This window comes from Mus caroli, unplaced genomic scaffold (assembly GCF_978045245.1).
Source record: "Mus caroli unplaced genomic scaffold, Mus_caroli_1 scaffold_14, whole genome shotgun sequence".
NCBI lineage: Eukaryota > Metazoa > Chordata > Mammalia > Rodentia > Muridae > Mus > Mus caroli.
In genome coordinates this window covers 15,771,489-15,792,793 of record NW_028227269.1, presented here as the reverse complement: position 1 = coordinate 15,792,793, position 21,305 = coordinate 15,771,489, and the positions used below count along the sequence as shown (strand labels likewise).

Genomic DNA, 21,305 nt, shown 5'->3' with positions numbered 1-21,305 from the left:
AGGCTTGGTGCCTGGTGCCTTTACCCAGGGAGTCATTTCAATGGCTCTGCTGCCTTTTTTTTTAAACAGTCATTGAGGCTCTGGGGAATTGGGAGTGTGCGCTCCTGGAATGTGGCTTGGGAGTCAGGATGGTTTTGCAGTGACTAGTACCGTGACATGGGATCTATGGTTCAGATGGCAGGCTGAGGTTGCAGTAACACTCTAGTCTCCCTCCCATAGATCTCACTGGGTGGCTGGCTGTTGTCCCACTCAGAAGAGGAGGGTACCTCTCTCACTGTAGCCTTCTGCCTCCCTGGCTGGACTCAGGCTTCTGGTCCCTTATAGCTGGCTTCTCCAGAGAGGTCCAAGGTAGCCCTGCAGTATAGGTCTGTGGACCTGAGGAGGACTGTGGGATGGCAACACATTATCTCTCACTCCTGGTATCAGTGAGTAAAGTGATCACCGGATGCCATAGGATGCTAACTGCTGTGAATAAGATCCCTGTGTGGTGGCATCAGCTCCAGAGTCCTTGGTACTGTCCAGCGCTGTCCAAGAAATATGATGACATTCATATATAATATGAGATTTTCCTACAACCACCACATGGAAAGAGGAAAGAGAAATGGGGTGAACAATGTCCACAGCCTGTTGGATTTAACCCATTGTATTCCAAGCGGGCCCAATAACTGTGTATTTTACCCTAAGGACTTACTTAATTCGGACTAGTGGTTCCTAAACTTCTAATGATGTCACCCTTTAATACAGTTCCTCATGTCATGGTCACCCCAACCAAAAAATTATTATTTTTTTTTTTTGGTTTTTCGAGACAGGGTTTCTCTGTGTAGCCCTGGCTGTCCTGGCACTCACTTTGTAGACCAGGCTGGCCTCGAACTCAGAAATCCGCCTGCCTCTGCCTCCCGAGTGCTGGGATTAAAGGCGTGCGCCACCACGCCCGGCTCAAAAAATTATTTTTATTGCTACTTCATAACTGTAAATTTTGTTATCGTTACAAATCGTAATATAGATATGGGCTTTCTGATAGTTTTAGGCAACCCCTATGAAGAGTCCTGCAATCCCCAAGGAGTTGGGACCCACCCATTGAGAAGCTCTGGTTTAGATCTACTATGCTTTCTTGCCTAGTTTAGAAATTGAAAGGGGTGTCTACAGAGGGCTAGGAAATCCACCAGCCTGCGCCCTCTCGTGTCCGTTCAGACTCAGTGCGGCTTGTGTGGCTCCAGGTGCATCTCCTGTATCTGATGGCCATTCTGCAGAGGGCTGCACTGAAGTGGAGGCTAAGGCTGTTTGAGTTCCACCTACAGCAGGATGGAGGCGGATGAGGGGGAGGAGGAGGACGAGGACAAGGAAGACGAGAATGATGAGGAAGAGGACGAGGAACAATATTCTGCCGGTCACCATAAGGAAGAGCACAGTCGAAGCTGATTTCCCCCCTGCCACCTTCTGTTCCACCTGACATGGACCAGGGAAGAGGCAAAGGCTAGGCAGAGGCACAGGCCTGTGTTCTGGAGCTCCCTCTCTGAAATATTTGGTAAGGAGCTGGGAAATCAAGTTTCTCCTCCAACACCTCCAAGGCTGTCTGCACTGCAGCCTCCTCCTGGCAGATATCTGCAGAGCAGGTACAAGGAGTTGGGCATTTTAGTGGCATCTGTTAGATGATAAATCACAGACACTGTGTGCTCAGTGAGGTGAGTGGATGCTACATGCGTGAGCTGGAAACCAAGGGTCTGTGGCAAGGCTGTGGGGTGCAGGGCTGTTGATCATGAAGAGGAGCCACAAGCACAGGGCTTTCTATGGTGGCAATGAAGCTGTTTCCAGCTTTGCCCTCTCTGGGACTGTCATACCAGCACAATCCCATACCCGGGTATCGTAGAGTCAAGTCCTGGCTCACTTAGGAGAGGTTCTGCAGCTCTCTGAAGGTCAGTTCTCTGGTTAGCAAGAAGTATCCGATGGGTGACATTTCTAAGACGACTCCAGGCCAGAGACACATTGTAAGATTCCCTGTGTGAATGGTTCAGTGGTGAGGACCTTGGAGCTACATGGTTTCACCGGGTCTAGGTCTTCTCTCTCCAATACTAGTATTGGAGCAGGGGACCCCACACCTCCCATCTTGGTCCAACCTGGCTTCTCTACCTTTTACCTGCTACCACTCCAAACTCTGCACTCTTTTCTGGGGTCCCCTGCTCACCTTGTTTCACAAATTTGTCTCCTGCCTGAGGTCTTCCCGAGGGCCTGCCTCTGACAGTAACATCCTAGTAGCCACCTCCTGGGCTCAGCTCACTGTCCATTCCTCTAGGTACTCCAGTTCCCTTCTCCCTCCCCTGCCCTCCTTTTCCCTCTCCCTCATTTCTTCCTTCCTTCCTTCCTTCCTTCCTTCCTTCCTTCCTTCCTCCCTTCCTCCCTTCCTTTCTTCCTTTCTCCCTTTCTTCCTTCTTCCTTCTTCCTTCTTTCTTCTTCCTTCTTCCTTCCTTCCTTCCTTCCTTCCTTCCTTCCTTCCTTCCTTCCTTCCCTCCCTCCTTCCTTCCTTCCTTCCTTCCTCCCTTCCTTCCCCATCAATATTCCTGGATTATCCCCAGACATCTCTTTCTGCACCTCTTATCCTGCTCCACTAAGGGATTCTTTGGACCAACCATCACCAGGTGTACCACCCTCCCACTGTTGGCTACCCTATTCTTACCTACACTTCCATGTTCCCAGGGTGAATTCAATTTTACATGTGTCAGGTTAATTGAGTTTCCAAAATGAATTACCTACAATAAAACTAGGGCATTTCTATCCCTTCCCAAAGAGTCATGATATGCTCCTACTCTGTGTTGGGGTTGAATTAGAGCCCTGGGTAGTGGGCTCCATGGAGAGCAGCTAGCTCTTCATCTGTATGCTTATCCTAGGCCTGTGGTGACCCCTCAGCCACCAGCAGTCGCATTTGTTCTCTTAGGTCAGACTCTCTGTGGCTGGAGAAGTTGGTATTGTGTGCTCCTGTTCAGAGCTGGATGTAGCTAGCTTCTGGGGGTACTTCCGGCCAGCACTGGCTACCCTGTCAAGCTTAATGTCCAGTGAGCAAGGGAGAGGTTGGCTGACTTGTGGTTGAAGCCCAGGCTGTAGGTGATAAGGAAAGAGTACACTAAACCTTGGAAGAAGCAAGGCTGTGAGATAGGAAGTGAGTGTAGCAAGAAAAGAGAGGGTCTGGCAGTCAGCCATCACTGGGGGACTTACTAGAGCCTGGTCCCCTCTATGCAGGCCCTCCAGGACCTTAGTTCTGCGCTTCAGTTGTTTTTTGTTTTCGAGACAGGGTCCTCTCTCTGTAAACCAGGCTGGCATGGATCTCAAAGTTATCTGGCTGCCTCTGCCTTCTGACTGCTGGGATTAGAGATGTGTGCCAGCGCCAGGGTTCCGTCTCTATTTCTTGTTCCTGAAGCCCCTCCCAGACAGGCCTTAGCCTATAATATTCTATCAACTCGGAGGTTCTTAGACATGGCACCGGTCAAGAGATTGAGGCTGGGACACTGTGAATTGGGGATGCTTCTTCTTTGAGTAGAAAATAAAATCTAAGGGGACTGGGATCCTGGAGAGAGGGCTCTTGCTGTTCTTGCAGAGGATCCCAGTTCACTTCTGTTCCCTACACCCACATGGTGGCTCACAACCTCTGTAACTCCAGTTCCAGGGATCCGACATACTATTCAGGCCTCTGCAGGTACCAGGTAACCTCTCATGTATTATATAACAAGAAAAATAGTTGTAACATACTATATAAGTAAATATTCTTAAAGCTTTGAAAGAGAAAAAAGGAAAAGAACATATGGATACATTTCGACATCTTAAAACTGTAAATGACCTTTAATCCCAGAACTTGGGAGGCAGTGTCAAGCAGATTTCTGAGTTCGAGGCCAGCTTGGTCTACAAAGTGAGTTCTAGGACAGCCAGGGCTACACAGAGAAATCCTGTCTCGAAAATCCAAAAAAACAAAACAAAACAAAACAAAAAACCAAACCAAACCAAAACAAAACAAAAAAAGCCTGCAAATGAGCCAGGCATTGTGGCTCATCCCTGTGACTGCTAGACAGGGGAGGCAGGATGGTAAGTGTGCAGGTCGTCCTCAGCTACATAGTAAATTTGAAGCCAGCCTGAGCTCCATGAGACCCTTTCGCAGAAAACAAATAAACAAATAAAATTACAAAGGAAATCACGACAAAAGGTTCTACAAGGTACCTGTTCATCCAGCCAATTCCCCACTTCAGTCAACTTTACCTTTCCAGTAAGTTCTTCCACAGGAGGCCTCCACTCACAAACCCATCTGACCAGCTCTCACAGATGGCATCAATCACCAAATGCCCTTGTATATAATCTTTTTCCATTTGTAGATATCTCTCTGTCTCTCTGTCTCTGTCTCTTTGTCTCTGTCTCTCTCTGTCTCTCTCTCTCTCTTTCTCTCTCTCTGTCTGCACTGTCACTGAGTGCTGGGGTTAAAGGCATGCACCACTACTGGCCTTCCTGCTCTCTTTCTTCTAATATAACTTTGTTAGACAGGGTCTCATGTAGCTCAGGCTGGCCATGAACTTGTTATGTAGTCATAGATGACCTTGGACTCCTGATAATCCTGCCCCCACCCTCCGGTTCTAGAATTACAGATGTGTGGCACCCAACTACCTGAGTTGATGATTATTTCTGAACAAGATACTGTGGACATTTGAGTTGGTTGTTTGTACAGGGGAGGACTTGTTTAGATAAGTAAATGTGTGCTTTGAAAGGCAATATCAAGCTGCCGTATGTCTGTGTTGGACAAGGAACTGTAAATATCTCCTAGTCGTGTAGATAAGTAAATAAAATATGTACATAGAACATTAACAGCCTGGGAAAGAGGTGAAGAAGACAAGGGCGGTAGCAGGTAATACTGAGTGTATGTCTCATCTTCCTTAACAGGACCTAGCACCTAGTGCTTAGAATTCATAAGCCTCTGAGCAGTTCAGAGTGGATTCCTTTGGGACTTGGGTAGAGGAGACTCACCCACACTAGTTCTTCTTCACATTTCAAAAATAACTGAGCTATGCAGGTGTGTTACTGTGAAAGAAAGAAACCAAAATTGAGGTAGGGAAGTGAATGAGCATTAATGTCCAGTGGCCAATCACTGCAGGATCTCACACTTGGACCTTGTGGGAGACTGCAGTGGGGTGTGCTGGCCAGTGAAGCACAGTCCTGAATTTCCATTGGGGCTGTTTCAGCTGTTAACATGCACATCGACATTCACCGACCAATTGATGCCAATTCTAGATCTCCCTGGCAGAACAGTATCTCATAGGCATAATAAAGAGTGGGGACTCCCATAAGGTCCCCAGGTGTCTCTTCTAGGGTTAAAACAGCATGGCATGTGCTGGTAACTTCTCCCAGTATTATATGGAGGGAGACAGGGAGGTCTTGGGGGGTCTGGAAGCTCCCTGTCAACATGCTTCAAAGCTTTAATACCTGGGTCCCCATGAAACCCTACTTACCCAGATAAACCCAGAAATCTGGGTAAGAATGGGGTTTTTAAATGTCATTTATAAAATTAGGGTTGTTGATAAATGAAGTTGAACTTTGAAGAGCCAAAGCCATGTTCCTGTTCTCTGGTATCATCCCTGAGTCCACTCAGGTTGGGTGTCAACCTAGTTCTAAATCTACCCTAGCTGTGTTAGGTAGGAATGTGAACCACTAACATCCGCCTATGCAGGCATGATTTATTTACTATGCAGCATCAGCAAATGTATCTGTGACCATGAAACAAACACACACACCGGTTCCCCCACGAGAAAAAGAACTAGCTGTTCAAAGTGAAGAGTCAGGATTGGGTCCATGAGACCCCTTTGCCCCAAGCTGATGAGCTGAGGGGTTTGTCTCAATCCTGCCTCTTGTGTAACCCTTACAGGACATTTGACAAAGCTTCATTTCACTGATTTTAGCTTGCCTCTCCCTGTCCCCTTATACCACGATTCTGCATGCATGCTCCAAGGAGACTGTATTTAGCCATAAAAAGATATTCTTTCCACCTTTCCTAGAGTGTTCTGGGTTTTGCCATGTTATATAGAACCATTTTGTACCCCCTGAGGGGAACCATCCTGGAAATGCTAAAAGTCAGAGCTTGCATTATCATGGTCTTGGATTCTTCTGGCCCAGAAGATCTCAACCTGTGTTATCATAACCCCTTTGACGATGGAATGACCCTTTCACAGGGAGTCACCTAAGACCCTCCTGCATATCAGATAGTTACATTATGATTCATAACCATAGCAAAATTACAGTTATGAAGTAGCAACGAAAATGACTTTATAGCTGGGGGTTCACCACAACATGAGGAACTGTATTAAGGGGTTGCAGCTTTAGGAAGGCTGAGAACCGCTGCTGTAATGGATGGCACTGGACATACAGAGGATATTGCTTAGCCAGCATGGTGGTAGGGTGTGATAGGAAGCTAGACTTAGGGTTTCAGGTATCCACAGCTCACCTTGTGTCTTGGCCTTGCAGGTTTAGTCTCCACTGCCAGCTGCCATGGACAAGCAGAATAGCAAGCTGTGTCCTGAGGTGCTGCAGGACCTGTGGAAACACAGGGAGTTCACCCAGAGTTGAAAAGCTAAAAGGTCTGGATAAAGACTTGTAGACCTCTGATGACATCATCAGCATCCTCTCAACAGTGCTTCTGGGAGGTAAAGGAAGCTAGCAGACAGGCCTTTGTTGGGGAAGTGTTACTAGATCCTTTCAGGGAAGAAAATGCTGCAAGTCTGGCTTCTATCCTTGCTCTGATTCACCTCTGTCATGCTGTGAGCATCTCTTCTCCCCTGCATTCTTCCATCAGGATGTCTTGCTTCACCTACAGGCCCCAAACTAGCAAGACCATAAGACAGAAATCTCTAATCCTGTGAGATAACATAAGCTTCATCCTTTACTCGATTCAGCTAAGGAAACCAAAGGAAGGATAGAAAAGCCCATGCCTGGTGCAAGGTAAGATTGGCTAACAGCCCATTTTCCAGAGGAATGTTCTGCCTCTAGTAATTCCCAAGAACCTGAGATTTCTTACTGTCCAGCCAAGGGAAAAGGTAATGTTCTCAGCTCCGGAATTTTCTGGAGGCTTGGCTTGTTTAACACAGACATTTCCAGTTTGCTTGCAGTTAACTTGTAAATGATTACTCTTGGAATGAACAGATCTGAGTCTTAAAGGAACTTTGTGGTAAACAATGCAATAAAATAGGGACACCCACAAGGACCCGTGATGTGAACAGGGAAATGTCACTGGGACTTTCTCCTCCACCTCATAGAGTACCTACCCCCAGATAATGTTGTGAAAGCAAGCCATTTACACGCCAAGGTGAGAGACAGCCACATGTATGGGTCACTCACCTCATGGTTTGTGCTTTGGGGACAGAGTCAGGGAAGGATTCAGCAGCACACAATTATAACACAGATGGAAATTTAGATCTGGGGGTCAATTTTTTGCTTGTGTGCCCAAAAACCAGAGAGGATGTCAGATCCCCTTGAACTTGAATTACAGAAAGTTTTTTTTTTTTTTTTTTTATAATTTTTTGAGATAGGTTTTCTCTGTATAGCCCTGGCTGTCCTGGAACTCACTCCGTAGATCAGGCTGGCCTCTAACTCAGAAATGCACCTTCCTCTGCCTCCCAAATGCTGGGATTAAAGGCATGTGCCACCAGTGCCCGGCCAGATAATTGTAAGCCACCATGTGAGTGCTAGGAACTGAACCCCATTCCTCTGGAGGAGCAACAAGTACTTTTAACTGCCAAGTCATCATTTCTCCACCCCATCACTATCTTTAAAACACACTCACATGCATGTCCACACATGTACAAGTGCACACACACACTTGCACACAGACACATGCACACGTGCACACATATACATGCGCACATACACACACATTTTAAAGTTCTTGTCATTATTGTATGTGGCTGTTTTGCTTTCATGTATGTCTGTGCACCACATGCATGCAGTGCTCTCAGAGACCAGAGAGGGCATCACATCCCCTGGAACTGGAATGACAGATGATTGTAAACTTCTGTGCTGGGAGTTGAACCTGCTCTCAACCTCTGAATCATCCCCACTTTAAAAGGTGTTCTTCCACTGAGGTTTGCCCTAGATGTGCTCAAGTCTACACCACGAGTCTCTGCTCTAGTGTTCACGATCCCATTATCCATATTTTGTGTTTGTTTCTGCAAAGAAAGAAAATACCTTAGGAAGCTCATCCTTGGGCCCAGACACTTGTGTTTGTTCTTATTTTTTGAGACAGGGTCTACTTTGTAGCCTGGATAGCCTGGAATTTTCTTGTAGGCCAGGCCAGCCTCAAACTCACAGAGATTTGCCTGCCTCTACATTCCTGAGTTCTGGGATTAAAAGTAAGTGCCACCATGCCCAGTTTAGGCCTCAACATTTGAAAATGTGTGTATTCTGGATCACCTTTATGACTGACTTTAGAAAATGAATGACAAGCAGATATATCCTCAGCTTATTTCATAGAACATCACACAAAGACTGTTCATTTTGTCATCTTAGTAAAGTCTGTAGACTCTCCGGGCTGAAATAAAGTAGACAGTCCTAGATAAAGGAGCCTTAAAGTGGAGTCTGTGGGGGCTACTCAGGTGAGCTGTGCCACACAGTCAGGAAAGCTGGGTTTGGGAACTTGTGTATGTAGTAGAAATACTACATGGTGGTATGTCACTGTGCATCTCTTCCCAGTTCCATAGTCTGGCAGCTTGAAATTGCTTCGTAGGAGTACTTACACCAGAGAAATGGGCAGCTGCTGATCATGACTGGGCTTCTGGCTTAACTGATTGTCTAAGCCAAACAAGGCAGGGGAGTGTTGTGAATTTGTTGAGGATTATATTCACAGGCAGGCACATCTGAGACACTGCATTGTGAGTAGCAAAGATGTTTGTCGAAAAACGCTGCCAATCCTCTCTGTTATAGCAAGGAGGCCACAGGTGTCATGGGCAGATGAAGTTACACCAGACATCTTTACCAACCTTGCTTGCTCATTAACATAAACAAATGCCAACTGACATTGATGTTGGAAAGAGACTCATCTGTCAATGACAGCAGCTACTTCTTTGCTGACTGAGTTGGATAATAAGCATTTCTTCTACGTCTTATTTTGTCCAGGCATGGTTAAACTGCAGACTGGGTATTGATGCAAGTACTTGGCAAAAAATCAATGGAAGCATGTATGAGAATCAATTAGCTACATGGGCTTCACTATAGAGTAGCGGATATCTCTGAATCCTTTGCAGGCTGTGTGCTGTCCACTCTGTAAGTCAGCAAACATAAAATAAGTGTATTTATGGATATACACACACATCTATTTTCAGAGACTAGGCTTTCAGTATTTATCAGCCCACTTTGAATACAATTCTATCTTTCCTGCCAACAGGCAGAGCAGTGGCCCTCCCAACTCTGATTCATGGTCCTGGAATTAAATACATACAGGATTAAAGCCCTGATACACTGAAATGCAAGCAAAGGCAACTAGTGTTAAAAATATTATTTGTCTTTCAGCAATTAAGGGAATGCCATTTGTTGTTTTCAAGCACTAAGAATAATACAAACAAGTGCCAGAGAAGGGCGGGGTTTGTTTTCATGGGAAAGCAAAACAAACCAAAAAAAATAAGAGTTTAATTAGCACTCCATATGCAGATAGCTTTTGCTAAAGCTTTTAAAGAGTGCTTGCAATACTTTATTTTTTTTCTTAGATCACAGCACTCTCTTCATAGCTGGGTGTGGTGTTGCATGCCTGTGATCCCAGCACTGGTGAGGCCGAGTGGGAAGCTTAGGAATTTGAAGCTACAAATTCTGGGCAGCAGAGCTGATTAGAAGCCAGACATAGTGAGATCCTGTTTCTAGAAAACAAAACAAACAAACAAAAAATCCCTCTTCCTTCAGCGTGTGGATGCATTCATAGGTTTCTCTCCCTCTCCTTTAGATGGCGCAGCCATTTCTCCAGTGTTTTCCTATTGTCTATGAAATAAAGTGAAGCTCTTGATTCTACTCTAGACCTTCCCCCAACCCTTCTCCCAGCTACCCTCTGACCTCTAAGCACCTCCAAACCCTGCCTGCATGTGTAGGGGCCTTCCACTAAGAATAACTTTGACAGGTTCTGTGGGACTCAGCCATGAATGACTGGGAAACTTTTTTTATTATGTATTTCATAACGTGCACATAGTACAGAATATGCTGCATATCCTTCTAACAGGAACAGATGACCATAGCTGAGTGATTTTTCTCATCAGCCAGGAAAACACTTCCTTAGTCAATGTTCTCCAGGCCCTTGGGGCTGAACTTGAGCAGCTCTGTTTCCTTGCCCCTGTTGGTGAAATTGTGGATGTATGCAGTGGACACCCCAGGGATGATCAAGTACACCCCCATAATGGCGAGACCAGGGAGAATCTAGAACCACAACACCACACCATTACTCACATGCCAACCTGTCACTGGATCCTCAGAGGTGACCCTGCTTTACCTCAATTCCACTGAGAAACTTTCTTTCTTTGTTTTTGTTTTTGTTTTTGGAGACAGGGTTTCACTGTATAGCCCTGGCTGTCCTGGAACTCACTTTGTAGACCAGGCTGGCCTCGAACTCAGAAATCCCCCTGCCTCAGCCTCCCCAGTGCTGGGAACAAAGGAGTGTGCCACCATGCCCGGTCTGAGAAACTTTCTTGACCACACCATTCATTCACCTGTAGAGAGTTGAGAAGTTGCAACACTCACCCAAGAGCCCCACACTAAAGCATCTGCAGTACACTAGACCTGCTCAGCAGAGAGTGTCAGCCACATCCTTGAGACTTCAAGCTGCCCTTCCCCACAGCTCACAGCGCCCCTCTGAGTTTCCCCACTGAGAGCAGCTCTGCTCCTCATTGGCTTCCTGTAGGACAGGCTAGCTAGCTTTTGACCCTGGAACATTGTCGTGAGCTTCCTCATCTTCACACACCTTCATACCCTCGCACCAAACCCTTGGCCTGGAATACTTTCTTTTTCTTGACTGCTTGGGAAGTGTCTTGGTCATCTTTCAGAATCAACCCCAAACCTGAGCCTGAGGGTCCAGCTCTTTTCAATTCTTTCTCAGCCTGTCTGGGCAAAATTGGTGGTCTTGGCTACTCTCCTTCCTTGAAGCATTAGACAGAGAATCTGTAAGGCAGCAGAAAAGAAACGCAGCAAAGCACAGCACTAAGATGTTGGTGCATGGGGGCAGCAGGGAGGGACATCCTCTTGGAGACTGGGAAGAGGAAAGGGATGAAAAACTGTCGGAGGTTAGACCAGGAGGGGGATAATGACTGGACTGTAGAAAAAGGAACTCTTATTAATAAGAATAATACTAATAGATCTTGGTGCACAGTGCGACGCCTACCACCCAATTCTCTGCCTGTCTACATCCTCACTGATATGTGAAGTGATTGGTTTTTGGCCAAATATTGAGTCAGACCAGGTGAGAGCACTTATTTCACTGAACTTACAATACATCTCAACCCCAATCTGTTCTGGAAGCTTCCATTATAGAACGATTTGCACTTATCGCTAAAGCATCTGCTTCTTAATATTGATTTATTTATTATATGTAAGTATAGTTATAGGTAGTTGTCTTCAGACACTCCAGAAGAGAGCATCAGATTTTGTTACTGGTGGTTGTGAGCCACCATGTGGTTGCTGGGATTTGAACTCAGGACCTTTGGAAGAGCAGTCGGCACTTTTAACCACTGAGCCAGCTCACCAGCTCCAGAATCTGCTGCTTGATGCTCACCTCTTGCACTCATCTTCTGGGAAGCTCTAAAATGGGGCAGACACAGAGTAGGACCTCCATAAATTTCATTTGTCTCTTTGAGACTGGGTCTTTCTATGGACTCCCTAACCATTACTAGAAAACTAATTGCATGGCACCACTTAGCTTTTGGAAGGCAGAATGAGAGGCGACATGAAATCCTTACTTAGAAAGCCTGCCATCTGCCAAGAAGAGAACAAACAGCTGAGCCTAAGGGGCTGGGGAGAGTCCTCCAAAGGAATCTAGAGAGCCAAGGCCCTGAGGTGGGAACTTGTTAGCTGTGAGAAAGAAGGCCTTACCTGGGTGAGAGCCCTGCTGTCAAAGGAAAAGTAAGCCGGTGCTGCAGACATGGGCAGGCACTGATTGCACAGGGACCTAGAACCTTCTAGAGTGTGGTTTTTCATGTCTGCAACTAACACAACTGTCCTTTCACTTTAAAAACAAAGAAGACTTGACTCTGGGGAGATGGCTCAGCAGGTAAAGTGGTCACTGCTCCAGCATGGGGACCCCTAACATTCGGGTACAAACTGGGTGTGGCAGCTTTTCATCCCAGTGTTGATAGACAGAGGCAGGAGAATCCCAGGGACACACTGCCCAGCACTGTAGCCAGTTGGTGAGTGTCAGGTTGAGCAAGAGACCCTGTCTAAGCTTAACAAGACCAGAGGGCAAGGGAGCAATGAAAGGGGATATCCAACAATCCAATGTTGACAGTTCTCCAGATACTCACACACATACATACACCACACACCACACACACACACACACACATACACATACACACACAGACACACACACACACACACACACACACTCACATACACACTAATATTCCTTTGGCTGCTTGTAAAGAAATGATTTCTTGGGTTTAGGTTGGAGCCAAAATAGATGGTAAAGCAGTTATTAGTAATAGAAAGTCAGATTACATCCACCTTTTAAATTAATTAGCTTATGTTATATGTAGAAAATGACAGGGTTTATTATCAAATTATACATGGGTGTGCTTTGGCAGCACACATCAAGGAAGTAAAGGTAGGAGCCAGAGTGGGCTCCAGATAAAGGGGGCTCCAGGCAGTGCTGGCCTTGCTGCCTGCTGCTAAGCAAGCAAGCGATGGAGGTGGGCATTGTGATGAGCTACAGGCCCCAGAATGCAAGAATTAGAAGCTTTTGTTGGATGCTGGGTTTTAGGAGCCTATCAGAGCTCAGGAAGAGTCCCTCCTGACCATGCACTAACTTTTCATTGGATTCTTAATTCTCATCATGTGTCTCCTCCAAGACCAATCTGGGACTTCCTAAAAGCTTTGCTGAAAAATAGCTGGCACAGTCAACTGCATGTTAATCACTAACTAATTAATTAATCACTAATTAATTACTCACTAATTAAGAAAATGCCCTACAAACTTGCCTATGGATTATATAAAGTATATGATTTGGATAGCTAGAGAATACATATCTGGAGATATACATATACATACATATGAATGTGTGTATATCCATCTACCAATATTATCACAATCAAAATGGTAAATCACATGGGTTGTGGTATAGCTTAAAAAAACTTAGGAATGACTAAAAATTCAAAGTAAAGTTCAGTGGAAACAGTAGACTATTTAGCATGCAACAAACCATGTGTCTTAGTTAGGGTTCCTGTTGCTGAGACAAAACACCATGACCAAAGCCGGTGATGGTACACACCTTTCATCCAGCGCATGGGAGGCAGAGGCAGGCAGATTTCTGAGTTTGAGGTCAGCTTTGTTTACAGAGGGATTTCTGGGGTTGCTGGGCCTACATGGAGAAACTGGTCTCTGTGTAGAAAAACAAACAAAACAACCCTGAACAAACCAAAGAACAAAAGCAAATTAGGAAGGAAAGGGAAGGGTTAATTCCATCGTTTGCTTCCACATCACTGTTCCTTATTAAAGGAAGTAGGGGCAGGAACTCAGGGCAGGTACTGAAGCAGAGGCCAGTGAGAAGGGCTACTTACTGGCTTGTTCCTCATGTGTTGCTCGGCCTGCTTATACATTCCAGGACCACGTGCCCAGAGGTGCCCAAATGGGTAGGGCCTGACCCTAATAGTCACTAATTAAGAAAATGCCCTACAAACTTGCCTACAGGTCAGTTTTGTGGAGGCATTTCTTAAAAATTATGGTTCACTCTTCCAGCTTGCGTCAAGTTCATATATGAAAAGAGATAGATGAATAAATAAATAAATTTACCCAGGAAACCCTGGTTTCATCCCCAATACCACAAAATAGGAAAGTAGATAATGGTTGACAAATATAGATTATAGATGATAGTGGTGGATAATAGAAGACAGATGAGCAGATAGATAGATTGATAGATAAATTATAGATAGATAGATAGACAGACAGATAGATAGATAGATAGATAGATAGATAGATAGATAGATAGTTAGATAGATAGATAGACAGACATGATGATAGAAAATAATGATACAGGCGATAGATAAAAGACAATAGAAGAGAGATGGATGACAGATACAATACTATCTATAGACGATAGGGAATAATAAGGTACATGACCGGGAGATGAAGAGATAATAAAAGAGAAGACAGAGCTAGGTAGATAATAAAGACAATAGATAAATAAAATAGCCGAGCATGGTAGCCTGATTCTTTAACCACAGTACTCAGGGGCCAGAGTCAATAGGATGTTTGTGAGTTCAAAGCAGCCTGATCTAAATACTGAGTGCTAGGATAGGTAGGGCTATTAAGAGAAAGCTTGTCTTGAAAAACTAAAAATAAAACAAAACCAAAATACAGATGAAATAGATGACAGGTCTAGATCATAGAAGAAGATATCACAGAGATTGATTGTCATACAGGAGATCTGTAGTTAATAGAGACAGATACTAGAAGATAAGATTAGCTGGATAAGTAGATGAAGATAGAACAAATATAAGGGAAGGTCTGGTAAGGGAGCATGGGAATTGTTAGACCACAGAATGAGAGGACAGCCTAGTTGGAACTGGGCAAGCATTCCACATTTCTCCTTTCATAAGAACAGCAGGCATATTAGTTACTTCCTATTGCTGAGAACTCCCCCCCCCCCCCCCCCATGACCAGGAGTTGAGAGCTCATGTCTATCTTTTTTTTTTCATTTTTCATCAATAGTTTTCTTTTTTTTAAAAAAGAAAATATTCGTTTTCATTCTAGTGCAATGGTATTTCACCTGCATGAATGTCTGTGTTAGGCTGTCTGATCTCCTCGATCTAGAGTTACATAGAGTTGTGAACTGCCATGTGGGTGCTCACTTCAGGATTCATTCCATCAACAGCAGCCCCACATTATTTCAGAAGTATTATCCATGGATGGGCTATAAACTCCAACACAAAGAATAGTCCAGCAAAACCTCCCCTCTCCACCTGTTCAGAATGCTGTGTCTTTTCTCATGGCCAGCCTAGGCATCTCCACTCCTGGGTTGCCATAGGTACAGTCCTCAGCATCTTTTCTCACCTACTGGGGCTATGGTTGCAATGACCATGGTCCAAGCCATGATCATCTCTTTGGATGTGATCCCGTGCCAGAGCTGCCATGCTGCTGAATTAAAATTCCTCTCCACATGTGTGCTAAGCTTTGAACTCAAGTCATGCTTGCCCAGTAAGTACACTTGCCCTGACCTCATTTTCCAAATCTAGATTCTGGGAGGCCTTACTTAGACTTTAAAATTAGTCTTCAGGAGAGGAGCTCAGGTAGCTTGTATGCTTAATAGGATTTCCAGGATTTTCGATCAAACAAAATTCAGAAGCTTTATGTGGCAGTTAGGTGGAGAAGCTCAAAGCCAGAGTGTTGGGAATTTCTTTATGAGTGTAGGCAGGCAGGGGGTCATTCTTGGAGGTAAGTGAGCAGTGAGCCCATTCCAGAGCCCACAATCCAGCAAACCTCTGAGGATTCATCTACAAAATAATGACTCAAGAACAAACATGGCCAAAAAGTAGGGAAAAACACTTGCCACAAAGCCTGGTGACCTAAGTTCAGTTCTCAGAACCAACATGGTAGAAGAGAGAACCAAGTCCTGCAGAGTGCCCTCTGATTTGCACACTAGTGCATGCTCACACAAATATAATGAGAAATACTTTTAAGACCAGAAGCGTTCCCAGTGGAGCTGAAAGTGTCATATCTATGCTTGGATCAGTCCTTTGCTCTCCTGGTATGTATTTGGGGAAGAGGGATTTGCTTGTAGGATTCTGAGCTACCTGTGCGTGGAAGCAATGCTGAAATCACAGAGGATTCTGAGCTACCTGTGCGTGGAAGCAATGCTGAAATCACAGAGGCGACCTAGTCCCTACAGACTGTTTTCTCAGTGCTGTGGAATTCCTAGTGTCTGACGCCCTGTGGGGGGCTATCTTTGCAAAAAGCTTATAGATTGTTTTCCTGAGGCATTTTGATTTGCTTGGAAAACTAACTAAAGCAGCCTGAGGGTTGGGCATAATCCCCCAGACAGCAGTGGGGAGCCAGGCACGTTGCCCCCAAACTTTCCCTTTCCTGTTAGTGCTTTAAAAACAGGGTTACATTCTGGTTCTGTTTGTACTCCTCTCCTCTCTCTGCTGACCACTCCCACTCAGCTTGGGCTTCACAGCCAATGCTGATCTCACTGGCTGACTCTGCATTGCATTTTGGTGAGTCCCACGTACTAGTGCCAAGAATTGAAAGCAGAAGCAGCTAGCTCCTGTCCTGGTCAAAGTTTCCTAGGGGCTCCCAGCATCCCCAGGGTCATGCCCTGAATCCTCCCCTGGGTAGAACCCCTGAGTGTGGCAAAGAAGGTCCCTGCATGGGCCAGACCTGTAGAAATGTCTGGTTAGGCAGTTTCTCTGGGTCCCTCTGAGTATATGGCTGGAGATGGGAGCCCAGCAAGGCCAAGACCAAAGGATTTGACATTAGGGTTGCCAGCTGATCAATGTGGTCTTTGTTCCTTGTTCCAAAAAAGATGACATAGTGATCCAGCCTGGAGCTTTTAGGAACAAGCAGCATCCCTGGAAGATGCTGCTCACTACTGTGAACCAGGAAGAGCACTGATGGCAAGCCAGGAATAACCTCCATCCTTCATGTCTCAGGGGACTCATCACACATATAAGCAGGCTACTCACTTGTCTGAAGTCTGATCTCAACATGGCAAAAGACCCTACAGATTCTGTCCTGGGTAGTTTTATGTCAGCTTAGCACAAGCTAGAGTCATCTGAGAGGAGAAATCTAGATTTAGAAAATGCTTCCAAAAGATCCAGCTGTAAGGCATTTTCTTAATGAAGAAATTAAGGCAATTTCATAATTAGGTGGGGGAGGGCCCAGCCAATTGTGGGTGCTGTCATCTCTGGGCTGGTGGTCCTGGGTTCTATAAGAAAGCAGGCTGAGCAAGCCAGGAGGAGCAAACCAATAACTAGCACTCTCTCCTTCATGACCTCTGCATCAGCTCCTGACTCCAGGTTTCTGCCCTGCTCAAGTTCCTGTTCTGACTTCCTTTGATGATGAACCGTGAGGTGGAAGCCTAAGCCAAATAAGCCCTTTTCTCCCCCACGTTGCTTTGATCATGCTGTTTCAGCACAGTAATGGTACCCCTGACTTCAACAGGTCCCTTGTCAGATTAACTACTTGGGGCAGTAAAACGTGCTCACTTTCACGGAGGTCCCAGTGGCTGCCAACCCACAGGGAGTGGACACTTCTCTTGCCCACTGTTCCCTGTCTTTGTTCTTCTCCCTCTAATTATCTAAGCAGAAGCTTCAGCACCACTTTCCAGGCTCTTCCTCTTCAACTATCGACAATCAGTTGGCAACGAATCCACGTGCCATTGGATTGGATATTTCAGTTTATTATCCAAGGGCACTGTGGTCCTGAGCCCTCATTTCCCATTGTGCCCTTATCCATTTAGGTCTCTACTCATCTGCAAGTGTTATTTCATAATAAATCTTCCTATCTCTGGGTTAATCAATTTTCCAATCACCCTGTTTACTGAGTGCCAGACTCTTTCCCGTAGTGATCCTTCTAAAAAGCAAATGTAGTTTTAAGTGGCTCAAAATCTTCCAGGGTCTCCCTACAGTCTATGAATAAACCTCAATTTCTTCAATATGCTCTAAGAGATCCTTCATGGCCCAAAATGCCTGACTGTGCTGCCTCACGTCTCCTCCAACTTTGCTTGTACCCAGAGATTGAGCCATAGTCTATTGACTCAGGTATTTCCTCATTCAGTTCCTGCTTTATTTTTTTAAATGTGTATCTATTTATTGTGTGTATATGAGTACAATGTAGCTGTCTTCAGACACACTAGAAGAGAGCATCAGACTCCATTACAGATGGTTGTGAGCCACCATGTGGTTGCTTGAAATTGAACTCAGGTCCCCTGGAAGAGCAGTCATTGCTCTTAACTACTGAGCCATCTCTTCAGCCCCAGTTCCTGCTTTATTTATCATTACACAATTAGTGTTTGGGGAGGGGGGGCTGGAGCATACATATAAGGGAGTGTGCATTTGCCCTAGCATGAGGTCAGAGGGCAACTTGCAGGAATTGGTTGTTTTATCTTCCCATGATTTAGGTCACAGGACCAAACTCAGGTTGTCTGATCATGGAAAGTGACCAAACCACTTCAAGAAGGTTTGCATTTTCAAAGTATTTCCCTGATTGGAAATGAAAGAACATTTTGAAATCCAGGCATAGTGGTACATGCCTTGAATCCCAGCACTTGCGAGGCAGAGACAGATATATCTCTGTGAGTTTGAGGCCAGCCTGATCTTTATAGTGAGTTCCAGGTCATCCAGGGCTACATAGACTCTGTCTCAAGAAAACAAAATCCAAAAAGAATGCCTTGAACCCAGATTACCACATGGTCTTCTGCACTTAACAGAAGCCAACCAACCTTTTATCCACTAGGGCTGACTTCCACTTCAGTCTACCTGATGAATTCATTCCCACAGTCCAAAACTCAGCTTGAAAGCTTTAAAATTCAAGAGCACACCTTCCAATCTTCCCGTGCCAAGTTGAGCATATCTTCAACACTTCCCAAGGCACCTTGTTCTGTTATAGCATGTGGTAGTTTAGATGTGAAAAGTCTGCCAAAGAACCAAGTTTTGAAGAATTGCTCCTCTAGGTGTGGCCTGAGGAAGAAAGTTAGATCATTGGGAACATGCCTTTGAGACACTGTTGGGACCTTGCTCCCCTTCCCCTCCCTGCTTCTCTGCCATGGTAAACCTGTTACAAGCTGCTACCATGATGCACTAAGTTGCTAGATGCCCAAAACTACAGGGCCAAGCAACCATGGACTGAAACCATGAGCCCAAAACTAACTCTTTCCTCCTAAATTGATTCTTTCATTTTGTCACAGTGATGTAAAAGTGAGTGACACACAGCACTCTCCACTCACAGGTCTGTCTTTGTCACTAGATGAGTTTGCTGCAGATTAGATATATAATCCTTTCAGCTTTATGTCCCTAAAACCCAGCACTTGATTTAATTGTATTTTTTGAATGGATACATTTATACTGGTGTTTGTGTTTGTGTGTGTGTGTGTGTGTGTGTGTGTGTGTGTGTGTGTGTGTGTGTGTGGTGAGAGTACAGAAAGGTCCTCCTTTGAATCATAGAAAATGCCTTTTTTCACTGTCTTTCTCTACTGGAGGACACTGTCCATCTAAGACCCAAAAATCTTGTAAGGGATAGGTGGACCTTGTGTTGCTCAATATTCCACAAACAGGCTTCTAGAGGAACGGGGAAGAGGGCTTATTTTTATTGATTTGGTTACGTTTGGCTGTTGCTGTTGTTGTCCTGGGGAGTCAAACTGAGGGTCTTAAGCTTGCCAGACAAGCACTCTGCCGTTGAGCTGTTCCTTAGCCCAAGGAGGGGAGTTTTTGAGCATTCTACCAATATTGCATGATTTGGAATAGAAGTCTCTTGAACACAGACCTACATGGGAGGTGTAAACTCACAGTAGGCTTCAGTGAAGCAGGGCAGAAGGCCATGCAGACTGAGTGACATGGAACTATGGGGAGGAAGGGTCCCCTTGTCCTTCACAGTTGGCAAGATCGACCTGCAGATTTCCTAGGCTCCATGTCCTATGTGTGACATTGGAGATAAGAGAAATAGGTAACTTTTCCATGATGAAAACAGCTCCCCACAGACTAGACATACTAAAGCTTGTGAGGTTTGAAAACCTGAAGGGGTGTTTGAGTGAGAAGCTTGACTGAATTTGTGACTAAATCCTGTCAGTCTTTAGTTGAGATTAATCAGTTTAGGAAGAAGCAGGTTGGGACTCGAACTCGGAATGTACCTAACATCTTTGCTGAAATGGTAAGCTGATTTCTATGTACGAATCCTTAAAAACTGAGATTCACTCATTCTTTCATTCATTTCCTCATTCATCCACTCAACATGTTCATGAAGGGCCGCTTTTCTAATATTTTTATTTTATTTAACACTTTAAAAATTATTATTTTATCACTTTTATCATTATTAATTTGTTTGCATGACACACATACCACACTAGGCAATCAAAAGTCAGGGGACCATTTTCTTTTCTTTTTTCAAAAATTTTTTATTTTTAAAGTTTTATCTATTTATTATTTATGTGTACACTGTTGCTGTCTTCAGACATACCAGAAGGGTGCATCAGATCCCATTACAGATGGTGGTGAGACACCATGTGTTTGCTAGGAAGCGATCTCAGGACCTCTGGAAGGGTAGTCTCTGCTCGTAACCACTGAGCCATCTCTCCAGCCCCATCTGAGGACCATTTTCAAGAGTAAGTTTTCTCCTTCTACTGTGGGTTCCAGGGATTGAACTCAAGATGTCAGACTTGCCTGTGGGCACTGTTACCTACTGAGCCATGTTACTGGTCCAAGCATTACTTTTGTGCCTAGCAATGACTCTGCACAGTTTATTCTCACAAAGCCTTTTTAGTGCATCTATTATAATCGCCACTGTGCTACTTACAAAGCCAAATAAGTGTGCTTAATTTAGGACATAATGTAGGGTTTCAGTCTGGGTCCTCTCACTTTAAGAACTGAGGCATGTCAGGAAATACCAATAACCTGCAATAGAAGGTCCTATCCTGGAACTCACTATATAGACTAGGTTTGCCTGGAACTCACAGAACTCTGTCTGCTTCTGCCTCCCAAAGTGCTGGAATGAAATTTTATGCCACTATGCACTTTGTTTTTTTTTAATTTTTGATTATGTGTGTGCATGTGTTTGTGTGTCTGTGTGTCTATGTGTGTGTGTGGGCTCGCCCGCAGGTACGTTCATGAGTGTGCTTTCCCATAGAAGCCAGAGCCAGAGTGTGATCCCCTGGATGCGATCCCCAGTTGGGAATGCTGGGAACTGAACCCAAATGTTCTGAAGGGGCAGTAGATCTTAATTGCTGAGTCATCTCTCATTGATCATTGATTCATCTCCCTGGCCCCAGGAAGAACCTTCCAGACTGGCACCATGTGAGGCAGCTTCTTGGCACTGACAGAATTTGGAGATGCAGAGAAGAGGATGAGATCACAGAGCAAATGATTGCATGCAACTCTGGTTCTCAAGCTCTATCATCC

The 21,305-nt window shown here is 44.9% G+C and overlaps 1 pseudogene across 1 annotated transcript in view; it reads right to left on the bottom strand.

The window, feature by feature from the left end:
• Positions 1-302: 302 nt before the first annotated feature.
• Positions 303-21,305, bottom strand: part of LOC147001112 (zinc finger protein 124-like) — a 104,580-nt pseudogene continuing 83,577 nt past the window's right edge. Inside the window, exons 4-5 of the transcript XR_015045184.1 lie at positions 6,467-6,555; positions 303-385 (exon numbers count right to left, since the gene is read on the bottom strand). The product of XR_015045184.1 is annotated as a zinc finger protein 124-like (transcript). The remainder of the gene's footprint in view (positions 386-6,466; positions 6,556-21,305) is intronic.